This window comes from Dioscorea cayenensis, unplaced genomic scaffold (assembly GCF_009730915.1).
Source record: "Dioscorea cayenensis subsp. rotundata cultivar TDr96_F1 unplaced genomic scaffold, TDr96_F1_v2_PseudoChromosome.rev07_lg8_w22 25.fasta BLBR01000049.1, whole genome shotgun sequence".
Classification (NCBI taxonomy): Eukaryota; Viridiplantae; Streptophyta; class Magnoliopsida; order Dioscoreales; family Dioscoreaceae; genus Dioscorea; species Dioscorea cayenensis.
This window is the reverse complement of record NW_024086440.1, coordinates 25393-43990: the sequence shown is the minus strand read 5'-3', so window position 1 is coordinate 43990 and position 18598 is coordinate 25393. Positions and strand designations below refer to the sequence as shown.

Below are 18598 nucleotides of genomic sequence, written 5' to 3'. Positions count from 1 at the left end.
CGATCGAGTTGTTGAGGGTCGGGGGGTTGACAATTGATAATATTTAAAAACACACTTAGGCCCTGTTTGGATGAATAGTAATTTTTTCTGTAGGAATTTTATTCCATAGGATTCAGAAATGATTTCTATGGAATTTACTACGAGAAAAAAATTCCTATGAAACATGATGTTTGGATGTCTTGTGAGAATTTTTTTCCATAGGAATTTTTAATTTTGAAATTGAAACTAGCCGTTGGAGTTTTTGAAAATGAAACTAGCCGTTGAAATTTTTGAAAAACTAGCCGTTAACAATTTCTCTCTATTTAAAGCCAACACTCTTATGGCATTTGTAAACTTATCTCTCTTCAGCTTAAATTTTTACGTCTCAAAGTCTTTTGTTTCAATATGGATCTGGATCAATGGAGAAAGATTAATGAAGATGATGATGAATTCATATTCACCATTTTACCAAGTTTATTTCCTGTAAGTTCAGAAACTAGGCCTTGTCATACATCAATGTTAACAGGCGATGCATATGTTCAAGAAATTCTTGAAGGTCATGAGGCACGTTGTAAGCGTGAATTTCGTATGGAGCCTCGTATATTTCAAGCACTATCTAATTGTTTAAGAGAAAGATCTCTTCTTCGAAGCTCGAAAAGGGTTACAATCGAGGAACAATTAGCAATGTTTTTGTACACTCTTGCGCACAACGCTAGTAATCGTGACGTGCAAGAACGTTTTCAACATTCCGCAGAAACGGTTAGCCGTTATTTTAAAAAAGTGCTTGAAGCTATTACTGCTCTTGCGACTACATATATAGAATTGCCACCAACAACTACATCACCAATTATCCAGAATAATAGACATTTTTGTCCATATTTCAAGGTTAGAATTCTTTATACTGTCATTTTATTTATTATTATGTTTTTTTATATATTCTCTTAACAAATATTATGGGTTTTTTTTATTTTAGGATTGTATTGGTGCTATTGATGGAACACATGTTCCAATCACTATTTCTTTGGCCTTGCAAGATCCTTACAGAAATAGAAAACAAACATTATCCCAGAATGTCATGGTCGCGTGCGATTTTAACCTACGTTTTGTATATGTTCGGGCTGGTTGGGAAGGATCTGCTTCTGATGCTAGAGTACTTCAGCATTCAATTGATCACGGATTCCATGTCCCCCCCAATAAATATTATCTGGTGGATGCAGGATATGCAAATACTCCAAAATTTATTGCTCCATACCGGGGTGTGCGATATCACTTACAGGAGCAAGGACGGGCAGGATGTAGACCAAGTAATTACAAAGAACTATTTAATTTGCGTCATGCTTCATTGAGAAATCATGTTGAACGCATTATTGGAGTCTTGAAAATGAGATTTCCTATACTTAAAGTTGCAACCTTTCATCCAATAGATTCCCAAACTGATATAGTAGTTTCCGCATGTGTATTGCATAATTTCATACGTATACACAATGGCACGGATGAAATCGAAGAAATCAATAATGGAGCTGATGAAGTTACCGTCCCAAATGGAGATGATACATATCAAAATGATGTCAACGTACTGAACTCTGATCATATTGCAGGTGCTCGCAAAAGAGATGAAATAGCGATGCAAATGTGGAATGATTACTGTAACTATCGTAGAAATGTAATTTAATTGATGTGTAAGTTTCTCTATGTTGTTTTATTTTGGGGCTACAATTATCAATATGTAACTTTATCAATGTTATCTTATTTATAAAATCCACTTTCTTGTTATTAAATAATAGACTATCCACAAATATTTCAAAACCTGCCAGCAAATAAACAAGTATATCTCAAACAAATAAATACATCTTATAAATATAATGTCTTACATAAAACATTCAAGTCATTTCAACATAACGTCTTACATAAACCAGAACGGTTTACATGTAACTAAATATAAAAAAACATAGAACATCACATTGTTTTTAATTAATCATTAGCCTAAGCCACAACAGTTTCCTTTCTTCATTGATGAGACTCAAGAAGATTTCACGATTGTCCTTATCTTTAAACAATGTTGTAATTTTAACAAAATCTTCATCTGGAAATTGATCACACAATACATTAAATGCCGCCATGCATTCTCCTATGGTGTACTTCTCCTCTACCCGGTTCATTTTCATAGCATCAATATATCTGTCCGTCTCAACTCGACGCATATCTATATATTGTTCTAAGAATGACTCTTGAACATTTTTTCGCTTTCGTTCCTTTTTCCTTCTTTGTACTTCATCTCCTACCCTTTGTCGACTTGCACTACATGAGTTTTGGGGTTGTGAAATATTTGGTTGACTGCATGGAGGCTCCACTTGTGTAAAATCAGGATCCTCTGTCTCTATTTCGGGTGTAGACAATGATTGGATGTGATCATTTGGAGCCGGAATGCTTGGAGATGGAGTGTCCATTGATACATTTGCATAATAATCTATATCACGAGAGCGTCTTCCTTCTGCATATCTCCCTGTGTAATAAATGTACAAATTATTAGAAAATATATGAACAAATCTTTAAAACAAAGATTAGTAAACAACACATTTTTACCCTCATAAATCTCCTGCAGTGCGGTGAAATATGGAAAGGGTTTTTGGTGCCATCTTCGAGCTTCTTTATTTCTCTGCATGTTTTGATGAAAATGATTAAGATAAATCATTGCATAAAGTTTGTAAATTATGCGATAAAAATATATACCTCAAGTAGTGGTGCCCAAACTTCTTCAGTGGCTTCTACCATATTTTTTTCATAATCCCATCCAAAGCCACTTAATTCGGTAAACCCCTTCAGAAGCTTGTAAATTTTTTTTAGCTCTTGTTCTAATGCTTTAACTTGTACAACAGTGCATTTTAAATTAGGGAATTTCGTTACCATGTCACGCAATATTCTATTCCATGCTTCTTTAGTCCATCCATTTTGTGAGCGGTACGCTGGAACATTATAATCACACAACAATTTCACTAGATGAGCCCTATGATTTTCATTCCATTTGGCCCTTGTGTCGGTCTTCTCTTGAGTTGTCATCTATGCAACCAAAAAAAATTCTATCAATTCTGGAATATCAAACAATTCAACAAAATTATTATTTGACCCACTAAAAGTCTATCAATTTTGCAAATATCAAACAATGTTGACCAAAGAACTTGAGCTACTGAATTATAACTTGAAGTTGTCATATCCAATTCACTATATAAGAACTAAAGAGAAACAAGAAGAAAAAGACAAACCAGTGGGAAGAAGCATAGGAACGACAGGAAGACAGAAATGATTTTACAAAGGTAAACTGTTGTGCATTTAATTTATAGTTCAAAAAAACAACATTATTGTTCCAATGCCGAAACTTACAGCTTACTTTTTCTGGTGAAATATAACAGCATCTAATCCAAGAACAAAAATTAAAATGTGACCATGTCTTATTCGCTTTATGACAAAAAGGGAAAGTGGCACAAACGATAATAGAAAGCCGAAAAATGACAACATCCTGACGTAACCAAAGAATTTAAAGACAAACAATAGTAAAAAAGCTGAAAAATGACAACATCATTACATAACCAGAGAATTTAGTGAAAAGTAATCATCAGCATACATATTACAGTACATTGCAATTTGCATCCCTATCAATTTTGCCATATTTTCTTCAGTCTGTCAAGTTGTTTAAAACATAGAATTCCCAAAAACTCAATTCTCAAAAACCAATAATGATAAACACCCACTGAATCTAAGTAGCAAGACTGCAATCTTTGACGAAATTATATTAAATAAAGAAGATTTAAACAACCGGATATACAAACAACCAAGATCAAAATTTTAATGTTAGCATATCTTTAAACATCTCAAGTAGAAGCATGTCAAATGCAAATACATTGACAACAATCAAAGCAAGAACTGGCAATACTAACAAATCAAACAAGATAAGCACAAGGGAAAAAAAACAGGGCAAATATATCAAAGTCCACATCTTTTAGCATTCAATAAGTTTGAAAATGATAAAACCTTAGCCAAAAAAAAAAAAAGGATTACTTTGGCAGCCTTGATTGACAATAAAGTGCTATTGTCATGCAAGCTCATAAGAAATGAGGGATTTCGGGTGAGGGTTAGGGTTAGAGTTTGGTCGTGGGGGTGTGGTAGAGAGGCAGAGAGAGATCGGGGATGGAGATGAGGGCGGGGACGGGCCGGCCACGAGCCTTGACCTCCGACGAGTAGACAGCCAAAAGGACGGCCTCGAAACCGGCAAGGGAGGGAGTGGCGCCGTCACCGGAGATGACGCGAGACAGATACAGACCCGAGACGAGAGGGATGAAGGAGAGAGGGACGAGGCGGAGATCCGGATCGGGGGAGGCCCGAAGGGGTGTCGTAGAGCCATTGGCAGAGAGGGTCGTCGCCAGCGCCGGGAGGATGGGTGGGATAGGGCGAGGGAGAGAGCAGTGCGGGCAGCGGGGGAGTCGAGGAGGGCGCGGGCCGGGCGGTCGAGTCGGCGAGGGCGGCGGGTCGGAAGATTCGAGTGCCAGCGAAGAGGGAGGTGAAAAAGGGGGAGATGAGGGAGAGAAGAAGAGTGGTGATGAGATCCACCAGTAGCGATGAGGTCGAGGAGCCACGGGGGCGGGCGGCTGTGGTTGTGATCGTTTGGCGAGGTCGTTCTTCACCGGGAGGGATGGTGGCGGTCGAGAGGTTGTGGCGGGCGGCTCGTCGATCCCAAATGAAAGCCCTTCACACTCGTTCTCAGCGGCCACCACGAAAAAAACAAAGGAAAAAGATTGGTTCCACCACTTTGTAAAATTCCTATGGAATCATGTGATTTCATAGGAATTTTAAACTATAAAAGAATACCCAAACACCAATTCCTATGATTTCCTATGTAATATTAAATTTCATAGGAATGGTGGCCATTCCTATGGAATTTAATGGTAGCCAAACAGGGCCTTATTCTCTATTAATTACCACTCATTAACTTGGCTGTAAAGGTTAGGTAGGAGAGTCTAGGGCCTGGGCTTATGCCCATAATCCAGGTTGCAAGCATTAGAGCAGTACTTCACTGTTTAAGGTTTTACAATTTGTACGCTAAATTGTAAGACCAAAAATAGATCATACTCATATGGGCCATGGTTACACCCTTAAGCTACTTGTAAGGTTTGCGAATTTTTCATCTCGGATCAATACAACCCATGCTTACGTCCGTAAGGAACCTCGAGTAAAGCAAAAAAGTGTATAAATAGGATTCACATTGACTACAATAAACAAAATTGAGTGCGGAATAACAGCTATCGTGGAATATGCGGTATTGCATCCAAGCAATGGTAATCAAAAAAATATATTCTTACCACTCTACTCTTTATTATACATTATCTTGTGAGATTAAAAATGGAAATTTCATGACTCAACCACCATTCTCATTTGCCTCACCCTAAAAAGCGGTTTAATCAGTTTTGGCGGTAGAAAACATACTTGACAATTATTCATCTTCTTCATAGCTCCATTGTGTTGTTTAATTTTTCGGAAAAAAACTATACTGAATATACCAAATTAACATTATTCGATCTCTATACTTCGATCAAACTTAAAATATGTCTAAATGCTAGTTTTCTTTGTTTTTTAACAAATTACATATATCGATCATGAAGTAGCACATTCAATAACACTAAGAAAAACAAATAAATTTACAATTTATTTCAGGCTGAACTTTTTCTTTTTTTCTTTTGATTGAACCACCATTTTTTTCCAACTTGGACCACTCTTTTTATGAAAAATTCTCATATGAACTCATTTAATTGGATTGAATTATTTCGGCTAGACTTTTTTTTTCTTTTACGTATTTGAACCACTATCTTTTTCATAGGAACTCATTTTATTGGATTCTTATACTTAAACCACCATTTCTTCATGGAAACTCATTTATTTAATTCAATTATTTTCATTAAAATTTTGTTTTTGCCCTACTTAAATTGCTCTCTGGTGAGAAATATCCATCCAAACTTATTTGATTTTATTCAAATATTTCAGCCTGTTCCCCACTTGGGCAATGCCGTCGTAAGTGGAAATTTTTTACACATTATTTGACTGGGTAAACCAACAGGTGCTCTTGCTGACTAGTATGGGATGGACACTATAAAACCATTTTAGAAAGATTTAATTTATTTAATTATTAACATTTATAAAATTATTAACCCCACTGCTTGATATATTGACGTTGTTTACTATCCTTTTTGTTGAGAAATGCTTGAAAACAACTATTGAAGGAGGTGCTGACTTGTCAACGATGAAGAAGAATGAATGTGACTTTGTTGACTGCAACCAAGAGTTAATGAAAGCTGAGTTTCTCCACTCAGCTTGAATTCATTATTATATTCACACTCTCTTTGTGGTAGCCAATTGCAGAATGGAGACAGGTTCTCCTTTATGTCAAGTCATGCGTCATAGGTTTAATTTAATGTACTAGGTTAAGGTAAAAGGTTACTTTTTGGTTATCTTGGAACTCTAATGTAATGATGATGTACTTTTCATTTATTTGCTACTTAATGGTGTGTGGGCTAGCCAGTAATGTTTTGAGAGCCAGAAAATCTATTCAGAGAAACAAGTGCTTCTGTTGTTCTTTGGTTATCTCCCTCCACCTTCAAACACTGTATCTTATTAGTCACTGAACTTTGACTGATTCATCTTCTCCAACACTTTTCTTATGGCACCCTAGCCTCTTTAGTTAATGTCACCTAGCTAAGATTTTCTGGCAAGGTGTCTTTCATCTTCCAACGCACATTTTTTAGTTAACGTCAACTAGCTTAAGATCAGCATTGTTTGCAAAGAAAAGGGTAGCAAAATACCCTAGCCAAAATATTTTAGCATCGATCATTGATGGTCTCTTAAGTAAGTCATTTTGGTCCTTAAAGTAAGGATGCATTTTTTTGGCCCCTGAACATGCCTAGTTTGTTTGTTTTGCCCGTAAGCTAACATGAAAGCTTATATCCTGGATATGTGTCACATATTCATAAGTCTATATCAGTTATAAGGGCCAAAATAAACAAATGTGTGTTGTTTGAGAGCCACAATAAATTGTTGAAGTGAATGCTCTGGAAAACCACGTGAAGACCATGTTTGTTGCACTGTGGGTAGTGCATGGCATGCACGACTATAGTGCAGCTAGTTATCTAGCCTTACTTTAAGTTTCCTTTGTTACTTGTGTCCTTTATGTTTACTTGTGTAAGTTTGTCTTGTTGCTGTTTGTTATGTTATCATGTTGTATGCTTTTTATATATAAGAAGTCTAGACCCGAATGCATCGGGTATGATTTGCTTATCATCTTAAAACTTTCCAACCCTCTCTTTGTGTGAGTGTGTGTTTGCATTCAATCTTCACACTTTCACTTTGTGTTTGAGATCTTGTTTGACACAGCAAAGTGGTATCGAGAGACATGGCAAATCAAAGTTCCAGCTCGGGGCAGCTCATCTCAAGTCATTGTACCACACTTGATGGGGAAGGGTGCGACTTGTGGAGTCTCAAGATGGAGCAGTCCTCATCTCTCGCGATCTATGGAAGCTCGTTGAGAAGGGGTATGATGAGGATGAAGCGAGATGAGCATAAGTTGAATGAGAACATTAAGAAGAATGCCAAGGCTTTGTGTCTTATACAACAAAGCTTGGATGATAAAACTCTCATCAGGATCTCTCAGACATGAAACGCTAAGAAGGCATGGGATATACTGAAGAAAGAATATCAAGGGTGCACGAAGAGCTCGTACTGCGAAGTTGTATGCATATCGGCAACAATTTGAGACCATCCGAATGAAGAATGGTGACACCATTCAAGACTATGTTAGCAAGGTGTTAACACTTGCACATCATATTAGAACTCTCGGAGAGGATCTCCCGAGCAATCGCTGGTCGGCAAGATACTTGAAGCCTCACACCTAAGTTCGAGACATGTGGTATCCTCCATCATTGAAGCCAAGGATCTTACCACACTCACGAGTGGATGAGTTAAGTGGTTCACTCGAAGGGTCATGAAGGAAGACTCGACATGGAGAATGACCAGGTAGAAGTGAAGGCTTTTCACATCAAGGGAGAAGCTTCTTCAAGTAGTTATAATGTCAATACAAGAAGAGGCAGGGGATGTGGAGGTTTCAGAGGTCGCTCAAGAGGCAGAGGGAGAGGTCATGTCTCTGAGCAGAAGGATACTCAATCTGAAAGCCGACAGAGCAAAGCTCACATCCAGTGCTATAACTGTAAGAAGTTCGGGCATTACAAGTCGCAATGTTGGCAAAAGGAGAGTGCAACAAATATAGTGGAGGAAGACACTGAAGTTTCTCACTTGTTCATGGCTGGAGGCTATTCAAAAGATGAGCTTGAAGATGTATGGTTGCTAGACAGTGGGTGCAGCAACCATATGACAGGTATGAAGTCTTTGTTTCACAACTTGGATGAATCTGTTCAGCAGGTTGTTCGCTTAGGAGACAACCGAGTGATGAAGGTAGAAGGAATGGGAACAGTGAGGTTCAAGACAAGAGGAGGACAAGTAAAAAGAACTTGAAAAAAAGTTCAATACGTACTGAAGTTGCACATAATCTTCTTAGTGCTCGGACGATTCTAGAAGGGAGGATACACTTTGTTCTTTGATGAAGATCAGTGTATTATTCGAAACAAGAAGACCGGTGCCGAGCTAGCTCGTGTTCATGTGACTGGACATAATCTGTACCCTCTTTCCATTCATGAAGTTGGAGGCGTCCATATTGCGGCCAGCAAGACAGACGTTGCGGTCAGTAAGATAGAGAAGTCTTTTCTTTGGCATGAAAGGTACGGCCACATCAACTTCAATAGCTTACAGCAGCTATCAAGAGGGAAACTAGTTCATGGGCTTCCCAACAACATCTCTGCACAACCATGTGAAGGTTGTGCATATGGGAAGCAAACCAAGATCCCATTTCTGAAGAAACCATGAGGAGAGCAAGCAAACCACTATAATCGATCCATGGAGACCTTTTAGGGCTCGATGCGGACCAAGTCCCGCCGAGGTAACTCATACTTTATGTTATTGGTTGATGATTGCACCCGGTATGCATGGGTGTATTTCCTTCAGGTGAAGTCCCAAGCTTTGGAATTCTTCAAGGTTTTCAAAAACCAAGTGGAGAAGCAATATGACCACCCAGTAAAGGCATTGAGAACAGATCATGGAGGTGAGTTCATTTCCTGCGAGTTCCAAGCCTTTTGTGAAGCTCACGGCATCAAGAGGCAACTGACAACTCCTCACTCGCTACAGCAAAATGGGGTTGTTGAACGGAGAAATAGAACTGTCGTGGAGATGAGTCGATGTATGTTGAAGCAGCGTAACCTTCCTACTGACTTCTGGGGTGAAGCAGTAGCAGCAGCGGTTTATACTCTCAATCGTTCTCCCACCAGATCACTCAAAAATACTACACCCTATGAAGCTCTGATTGGAGTAAAGCCGTCCATTCAACATCTCAGAACGCTTGGTTGCCTAGCATTTGTTCTAAGTCAAACTCAATCAAGGGAGAAGTTTGAATCCAAATCAGAAAAAAGAGTTTTTATAGGCTATTGTGGAGAGTCAAAAGGATACAAACTTTTTGACCCATTGACTGGAAAAGTCCAAGTAAGCCATGAAGTGTTGTTTCATGAGGAGAAGGGTTGGAATTGGGAATCACACATTGACTCCCCTCAAATTACATCCAATTTGAATGATGCACTGTACCAAAGTGATGAAGACACACCAATAGAAGAAGCAAGAGAAGTTCAATCCACCTCTCAGTTACAATCAACGCAAGAGAACTCTCTTTCTTCACCCTTTGAAGCTTCACCCAAGGAACCAACTCCAAGGTATAGAACATTGCATGAATTATATAATTCATGTTCTTTTGCTCTTGCAGCTGGAGACCCCAGTTCATTTGAAGAAGCAAGTTTGCATGGTGATTGGAAGTTGGCCATGGATGAAGAAATTGCAAGCATTGAGAAGAATAACACTTGGAGTCTCACTACCCTACCAGAAGGAAGGAAGTCCATTGGTTTGAAGTGGATTTTCAAATCAAAATTCATGTCTGATGGCACTCTACACAAGAGGAAAGCACGCCTTGTTGCAAAAGGCTATTCTCAAGTAAGTGGAGTAGACTTTGACGAGGTGTTCTCTCCTGTCACAAGGCTTGAAACTGTGAGGCTTTTCCTCGCCGTTGCTGCTCAGATGCGCTGGCCAGTTTTCCAGTTAGACGTGAAGTCGGCTTTTCTCAACGGTGAACTTCACGAGGAGGTGTATGTAATGCAACCTCAAGGGTATATTCAGCCTGGCAAAGAAGGTCTTGTGTATAAACTCAATAAGGCCCTGTATGGACTCCGGCAAGCTCCACGAGCTTGGTACACAAAGATTGACCTTCACTTTAGCAAACTTGGGTTTACAAGAAGTCAGAATGAACCAACTGTGTATAAGAAAATTGGTGAGGACTCAAACATTCTACTCCTTTGCTTGTATGTTGATGACATCCTTGTCATGGGATCATCATTGACAATGGTGGATAAATTCAAGGAGAACATGATGCATAAGTTTGAGATGACTGATCTTGGACTCTTACATTATTTTCTTGGCCTCGAAGTGAAGCAACAACCAGGTTTGATTCTCATCTCTCAGAAAAGATATGCAGAAACTCTATTGAAGAAGTTCAATATGATGAACAGCAAGTCACAGTCAACTCCTCTAAATGCCAATGAAAAACTCCAGTCAGAGGATAATTCAGGGAAAGCTGATGAAAACCGATTTCGAAGCATGGTTGGGAGCCTATTATACCTCACACACACTCGTCCTGATCTCATGTTCGTTATGGGATTAATTTCCAAATTCATTCAAAGCCCCACAAAGCATCATCTTGGGTCTGTGAAGAGGGTTCTTCACTATGTATCAGGAACCATTGATATGGGACTTAAGTTCGAGTGTGTTGATGATTTTCGTTTGGAGGGATACGTTGATAGCGATTGGGGAGGCTCTGTTAATGACCGGAGAAGCACCACTGGATGGGTTTTTCATCTTGGTTCGGGTGCAGTTGCATGGGCTTCAAAGCGGCAGGAGATAATTGCTCTTTCAAGCACGGAGGCTGAATACGTCGCTGCAACCTCGGCAACTTGCCAAGCAGTGTGGATGCGTCGTCTACTAGCGGACATGGGAGTTCCTCAAAGGAATGCAACCACCTTGTATTGTGATAACCTGGCAGCTATAGCCATTGCCAAGAATCCGGCACAACATGGAAGGACTAAGCACATCGACGTGCGATTCCATTTCATCAGGAGTCTTATTGCTTGTGGAGATATCAACTTAGTTCACTGCAGCACGCATGATCAGTTGGCTGATATTCTGACGAAAGCCCTCTCAGGACCGAAGCATGAAGAATTGAGACGCCGGCTTGGCGTTGTGGTTATTCAGAGCATGGGGAGCGTGTTGAAGTGAATGCTCTGGAAAACCACGTGAAGACCATGTTTGTTGCATGCGGGTAGTGCATGGCATGCACGACTATAGTGCGACTAGTTATCTAGCCTTACTTTTAAGTTTCCTTTGTTACTTGTGTCCTTTATGTTTACTTGTGTAAGTTTGTCTTGTTGATGTTTGTTATGTTATCATGTTGTATGCTTTTTATATATTAAGAAGTCTAGACCGAATGCATCGGTATGATTTGCTTATCATCTTAAAACTTTCCAGATCTCTCTTTGTGTGAGTGTGTGTTTGCATTCAATCTTCACACTTTCACTTTGTGTTTGAGATCTTGTTTGACACAACATAAATATTGATTTCATACAAAGTAAGAATGAACAATCACCCTACATCAGGGCCACCAATGAATTTAAAAACGAAATCTTAAAATCACATGCCATCAGTTTTTTCTCCTTTTCTACTTTTCAATTTCTATATGAGAGGCTTTTTCGTTAATCTTATATCCTCAAACCCGTCATGTTCTTGATTTATTGTCTTCTCTTTAAGCTTTGTCACTTTTGGAGCAAAATATGCTCTATTTTCTTATATACCTGTGGCACAAAATTCTTGTCTACCTTGTATGTAGATACATATATATTTGCCCCTGGTTCTTGTCTGATTGGACCCTATTTTTGTAAACCCTATGAATTGAATGTTTTTTAATTTTTTTTTGCAACTGGCACACTGGCACTCATTTTTTAATCTTAAAGTTTTTTTAAACTAAGATCAGAATGATAGCATATTATATTGATCTTGAAACTGGGATGGGAGTACATCCATGAGACCATCCATCAATCAATGCTTAGAACCATAACCCCATTTCCAAAATTTTTAGTTCTCCCTTGTTATGTATTTCTTGTACTTTTCTGATAGATCTTCCATCAATCAATGTTTAAAACATAACCTCATTTCTAATTTTTTTTTTTCTTGCTATGTATTTCTCACACTTTTTTTATGGACCTTTCATCCAAAAATCATTTTTTTTTTTTGAATAAAAGTGGATAAACCACTGATTTATTAAAAGGGGAACAAAAGTACAAAGTGCTAAATCCTCTCACCAGAAGTGAGGAGAACAAAGTACGGAGGAGAAAGCAAAAAATCATTTTTCGAAACCATGACCTTTTTTTTTTTAATTTCTTTTATACTTTCTTATTATGAATTTCTTATGCTTTTCTTTCAAAGAGTACTCTTTGTCATCATTTTGATCTAGGCCGATGTCTCATTGATTATGTATTAGGAAAATAGACCAACTGGCATTGTGAATTTATCTTTTATGTTTGCTTTCAATTTATTGTATGTAATATTTTGTGGTGTATTTTTTTTTTAAAATCTTTTTTTCACATATTATTCTTTGCGCATGATTTGAGATGGGCTGATGGCATCTTATTTTGCATTTTCTGATGCCAAGGTCTTGAGTTGTTAGGACAAGCCATAAAAGAAAAAAAAAACTCTGATCAGTCCTCTTTTTTTTCTGTTGCACAAATGTATCAATCATAGTAATTTTGATGAGGTATTGGTAATTTTCAAATAAAACAAAAGGTCTAGTTATTCTGTTAAAACAAATATTCAGGGTAGCAATGATCGGTAGTTTATATTTGTAAACTGTTTGTTTATTTTCTGTTTTGATGATTCATTGCAAGTGTTGAAGATGATAAAGAATAGTGTATAATAATAAATAAATAAACCAAGTAACTAAATAAATAAAGTGCAGAACCATTGCCAAACACATCAGGAGGTGAATGAATCAATTGTCCTTGCTTTGATAACTAGAAAAACAATGTGAGAATGATCTTCAGGCCAAAATGTTAACAAGTAGAAGTTGGACAAAAACCTTTTATGAAACCTTTTGATAATCTACTATTTCTATTTTATATGTGAACATGGTATTTTTCTTTTGTTTACTTGCGTGCATTTTGTAATTATTTGAACAATTCAATGTGCTGAAAATGCTTTTAGCTAATGTGGCAGCGAAGCAATTTTACTTGTATGCCAAAGCGTTTGATTTATTTTTCTAGAGAGGTTCGCATGTATTTTAGAAATTTGTTTTGATGATTTTTAACTGTTACCTGATTCCATCCAAACTGCCAAATTAATGGGGATTATACTGTCTCTTCCTTTGTCATTTTATTTAAAAGCATTTTGAACAATTTGTCTTGATTTTATTAAAATTCTGAAATCTTTTATACATCTTTATTTTTGTTTCATATTTTCTGGTTCAACTCAATTATGTGAAAAGTATGAGTGACCTGTCTATGCTAAAACTACACTTGCTTCCCCCAAATTCTTGACTATCTATTTTCGGTACGGCAGACAATGAATCCTTGTCAGTGATATAGTTTATCAGTATGATGATCAATCCACATCCTTGAATCATATCTTCAAGGAGAGAAGAAGCTCTAGGTGGCACCTTGATTACAGTCTCTGTAGTTCTTCTTTTAGACAAACAATAAAATAATTGATTTAAGATGGCCGGGCATGCTATGATTTCTTTACGTTTTTTTGCAATCTTTTAACAATTTTGGTTACTATTCTATCCATGTTGATTCCATTATTCTTTTTTTTTAATTTATCAAATTAACCAAACAAAAAAAAGCAAGTATAAATCCACATTTTTATATATATTTTATATGGCTCCATCACATTCCTTTAAATTCATTGCATTATCATAATTGTTATGTGTGTTATGTGATCATGAATTTTGAAATGAACCAATTTGATGTATGGTATTTATGTAACAATTTGATATAATACAATTTTAATAGAAATTATAATTACAGGTACATACATAAAAGAATTACTCAACTTCATCCACCTAGTGGTGACACTACCTAATAAATCAACTATGCAAGAATCTCACTTGTTGTGGACCCCGTCCTTAATTAGAGCTTGCCTTAGTTGCTAATCATACTTACCTTACCCCTTAATCTTTTTTTTGGCTGGTTGCTTTGAAAAGCTTGCAAAGGAGGAAAACATGGAGGGATTCCAGGATTTCAGTCCCATCTTTGTCTCCTGGCATTATTTCCTCATCCCTTGCATTATCACTACCCTTCCTTGCTTCCTTCCACCCTCTAAACTCTTCCTCATCTCCTTTGAAGCCTTAAGAGTGAAGCACCTCACCGGATCACTGTAGCGGCGACGATCAAACCGGGGAGGAGCTCTTCTTTTTGTCATCAACCTAGAGGTAATTATTGTAGGTTGCTCATGTTGTCCGGAAGTTAACTTCTCTTTCTTAAATGATGGTTGTTAGCTTGCTTCTTATGTTTGCATGGGTTGTTGTTTAAAATTTTTTTGTGCTTATCCTTGCATGAAAACCCTCTCCTTATGCATGTTGAAACCCACCCTTGTGCCTCTTGAGTATCTTTAGTTCTTGGTCTCCATGTTACATAAAGTTTTATTCATGGAACCATCTATATGTTTATACCATTTTGCTTGAAACCCAAGCCAAAAACCCAAGTTTTTGCATGTCTAATGAATGTTTAGTTTCGTAGTTTTGGCATGTGTGTTGGACCTTACATATTCTTTCATCCTTGTGCTTAACTTTCTATGGCATTTATATTTTTTTTGTTGCCAGAAATACTAGTAAACTTGATCCCCTTCTTAAACTTTGCATCCCCACTTGTTTGCATGGAAAACAAAAGACTAGAAGCCTCCAAGATGTGGCCTGGTTGCATGTCATGCTTTGATTATTTAAGCATCAATTATAGTATATATATTTACATGCACATTGACTTGTTGGCAGCCTTTTTAAATTGGTAGCATATATATATCCACACATGTTGGTCCTGCAACCATAAGTATGTGTAAATATAGATATATATATATATATATATATACATACATGCATGCATGCATGCATTGATCTACTACTTGTGCTAGGAGATTTATTTCCATCCTTGTTTCTCTCACTTATTGTCCTTGTTCCTATTAATCATTCTATGTTCCCTTCCCACATCATTGTTATTACCACTAGTATTAGTATTATGCTAGATCTTCTTGTAGACACTTTCATATTGTTGTTGTTTTAATGGGGTATTTTTAGACTAGCTTAGCATGAACTTTTGTGCTTGAACTCTTCCAAGTATTCATGTATATTTGGTTGGTTTTCCCTTGGATTTTAGGACCACCTTGAGCATCATCTTGGATCTCTTTTGAATTTAGGATCACCAAGTAAGTAATCCCTTAAACTCTTGTATTTAAATTTTGTAGTTTTGGTTTATTTTCATGTAAAATTTCTGAAATTTTGTTTGCATTTATTCTTTAAAAATTATTGTGGGAATGCCATCTATTTATGTCTTGTGTTTTTAGGGGAAGAGAAGTTTCTATACTTAGTTGGAACCATAGTGCTATTATTTGCCAAAACTTATATATGTTATTTCCTTGTTACTTCCAAATATTTGGCAAAGTAATTATCCTTTTTGTGACCTTGTTTATTCCCAATAGCAAAAACTTAAGATTTATTAAGTGCTTGAATCCTTGGTCCACCTAACATCAACTTGAATTACCTATATATTATTTGGGTTATACATTTATCCCTTAAATACCCACTTGCCTTTATGTCCTTGCCTATCTCCTTCCTAAAAATTTTTTTAACATCCTTGTTTTGACAATATTTCTTTGAAATTATTTTTTTCTAGCTATTTTTGGTTTTTAGGTGGGCCATTTTTTTCTTCAATTGATGAGATACATTAGACCTTGTATTTTTTACAAATTTTAGTATATTATTGTATTAATGCATTTCTTCCTTGAGATTGGTCTAATAATTATTTATTGGTTTCACTATTATTTATACTTGTGTTATTTTTATTTTATTTTTTTGTAAATCTTTTATTTTCTTGAATTTTGGGAAAATATTTGTGAAATGTTGTTATTATTTCTCCAAAGTGAGAACCAGGCTTAGGCTTGGAAAAGTGAGTATTTCCTTTTACATTATTTATTTATCTGTTTATTAAATTGTTTACTTTATTTTATTAGATGAATTTTGGAAAATACTTGTGAATATTCTGTATTCTTGGCTTGGAATTGTATCTCGAATTTTTTTGGTCTCCAAATGAACAATATGCAACCCCTCGCTGGGGGTTAAACCCCGACCTTGTCGACAAGTAATTTTGGAAAAATGAGATCGCAGCTTCAGCACCGTGTCCATTCGGTGAAATAATTAACGGCCACTGTTATTCGGGTCTCGGGTCACCGAGGGTAAATAAATGATTTTCGTTATTTTTGGCTCGAGTCTCATCACGAGGATAAACAAAATGACCTTTAGCACTTACAGGAATTTGGAGACGATTCGGATTTTTGCTATGTATGTCTTATCCTTTGGTTTTGATAATTCTTTTTGGCGCTATTGTTTTTCGTACAAATTTGATATTTGAACTTTTGCTTTCAGTTTGTTTTGGATTACTTATCGAGCTAGTGAGCTCATGGATTTATTTTAAATCCTTTTCAGATCAGGAGCAGTAAACCAAGGGATCTTAGAAGGCTTCTAGTAGATGCCTTCTTTGGAATTATTTTCTGTGGCTTATGTCTTTGCATTTGTTGTATTATTGTTTAAGAACCTCCTTGTAGGTCGTGCTGTATTTCATTCGCCTTGTATTTGGGTTTGGTTGTAAACCTTAAGTTGTACTCTTATTTAGTATTTTGTCAGTTATTTTCTACTCCTAGTCTGTGTTTTGGTTTTGAGGCCTTGCAGGTTCACTGGGCCCCACCCTGTGGGTCTGCGGTCGTTTGTCAGCACACCAGGTTTGGGGCGTGACAAATCTAGTGGTATCAGAGAATATTTAGATAAACCTCTTGTCTAACGATCCTAGTAGTCTAGATAGAGTCTTTAGTGTGAAATTCTTAGGATGATTGAAGAATTTAGTAGAGGATATGTTCAGTATAACATTGCTTGTATTCTTGTGCATTGATTTCTATGTTTTGTTAGGAAGAAGATGACTTCAGGACTTAAGCAGGACAACGAGCAGCCAGCCTTGGGATACAACAAGGAAGAAGTTGAGCAACTTATCAGGACAGAGAAGAAAGGAGAGAAAAAGTGATTGAAGAAGCTGGAAGGCTATGAACCGTCCAGTGGAGCAATAGTTCAGCCTCTCATGCCATAATCCTCTATGGTGATAAGCATGAACACCCGTGATTTCAGCTCACTGATAGCAAAAACCATGAGAGAGCTGTATGAACAAGAGACTGATATTCGCATGATGCAATGGGACATTGGGAGGTGGATGCGTAAGGACGGGCTTTCTGAAGAAACGACTACTGCTTATGACTATTCCTTGGCTATTCTCCGCCGTCTTGGTCCTGTAGATCCCCTCCGTGATAATACTGATCTAGCCGTATTATCACTAAGAACCGTGCAAGGTCGTGAGTATTTCATACGTAGGGAAGAGCGGGAAAAAGAAGGGCTACGAAACTGGCTAGAAGGATTTTGGTGGATGATCCAGTTACTTCTCCTGCTCACTCCACCGTGCTTCATGATGAGAGTTCGGCCCAGGAGAGTTGTGGAAGCTGCTAGTGCATCTTTTTCCCTTTCTTAGTCTTATCTTTGGTATTTGATTGTTAAACCTCCCTCCTTGTATGCTTTGTTGTCATTCTTTAAGACTAGTAGTACCTAAGTGTTTGCTTGATCATATGCTTTTCCACGATCATGTTCTCTTTTGGTGGTGTTCTTATTATCTTCCCAGGGATACCTGTTTAGATTGTGGTTAAGCCTTGTTGTATTAGAGTAATGGTTCTGCTTGATTTTAAAACCTGCTTTCAATAAACCTTTGTTGTCCTCGCACCCTAGTTTCTAATTGGATTAGGGTTTTTGCAGAATGCCTCACAGAGCAGCTAACAGGAGCGTGAATGAATTACTTGGTCAACCAGCAGCTGCTCAGGAAGGCCAAGGTGGAAACCAAACTGATTCTGCTAACAATCCAGGGGTGATGCTGGAGCTTTTGCGTGAAGTAGTGGGGTTGGTGCGGGAGCAACGTTTATCTCAACAACCAACACCGCCACCTCCTCCTCCCCCTAAGGAGCCCAAACAAAGGACAGTTATGGAATTTAGGAGTACAGGACCCCCGCCATTTGAAGGAACCACCAATCCAGATGAGGTAGACCAGTGGGTAGCAAAGATGGAGAAAGCTTTTGCCGTAATGAACTCGTGACT

The 18598-nt window shown here is 37.5% G+C and overlaps 1 long non-coding RNA gene and 1 pseudogene across 1 annotated transcript; both read right to left on the bottom strand.

Moving 5' to 3' along the window:
- Window positions 1-1891: 1891 nt before the first annotated feature.
- LOC120253334 lies at window positions 1892-2730 on the bottom strand. The gene is made up of 3 exons (XR_005534243.1): window positions 2710-2730; window positions 2563-2635; window positions 1892-2478 (listed from the first exon to the last, which is right to left on the bottom strand). It is a non-coding gene; the product is annotated as an uncharacterized LOC120253334 (long non-coding RNA).
- Window positions 2731-4112: 1382 nt separating this feature from the next.
- LOC120253333 lies at window positions 4113-5539 on the bottom strand (annotated as a pseudogene).
- Window positions 5540-18598: the final 13059 nt, after the last annotated feature.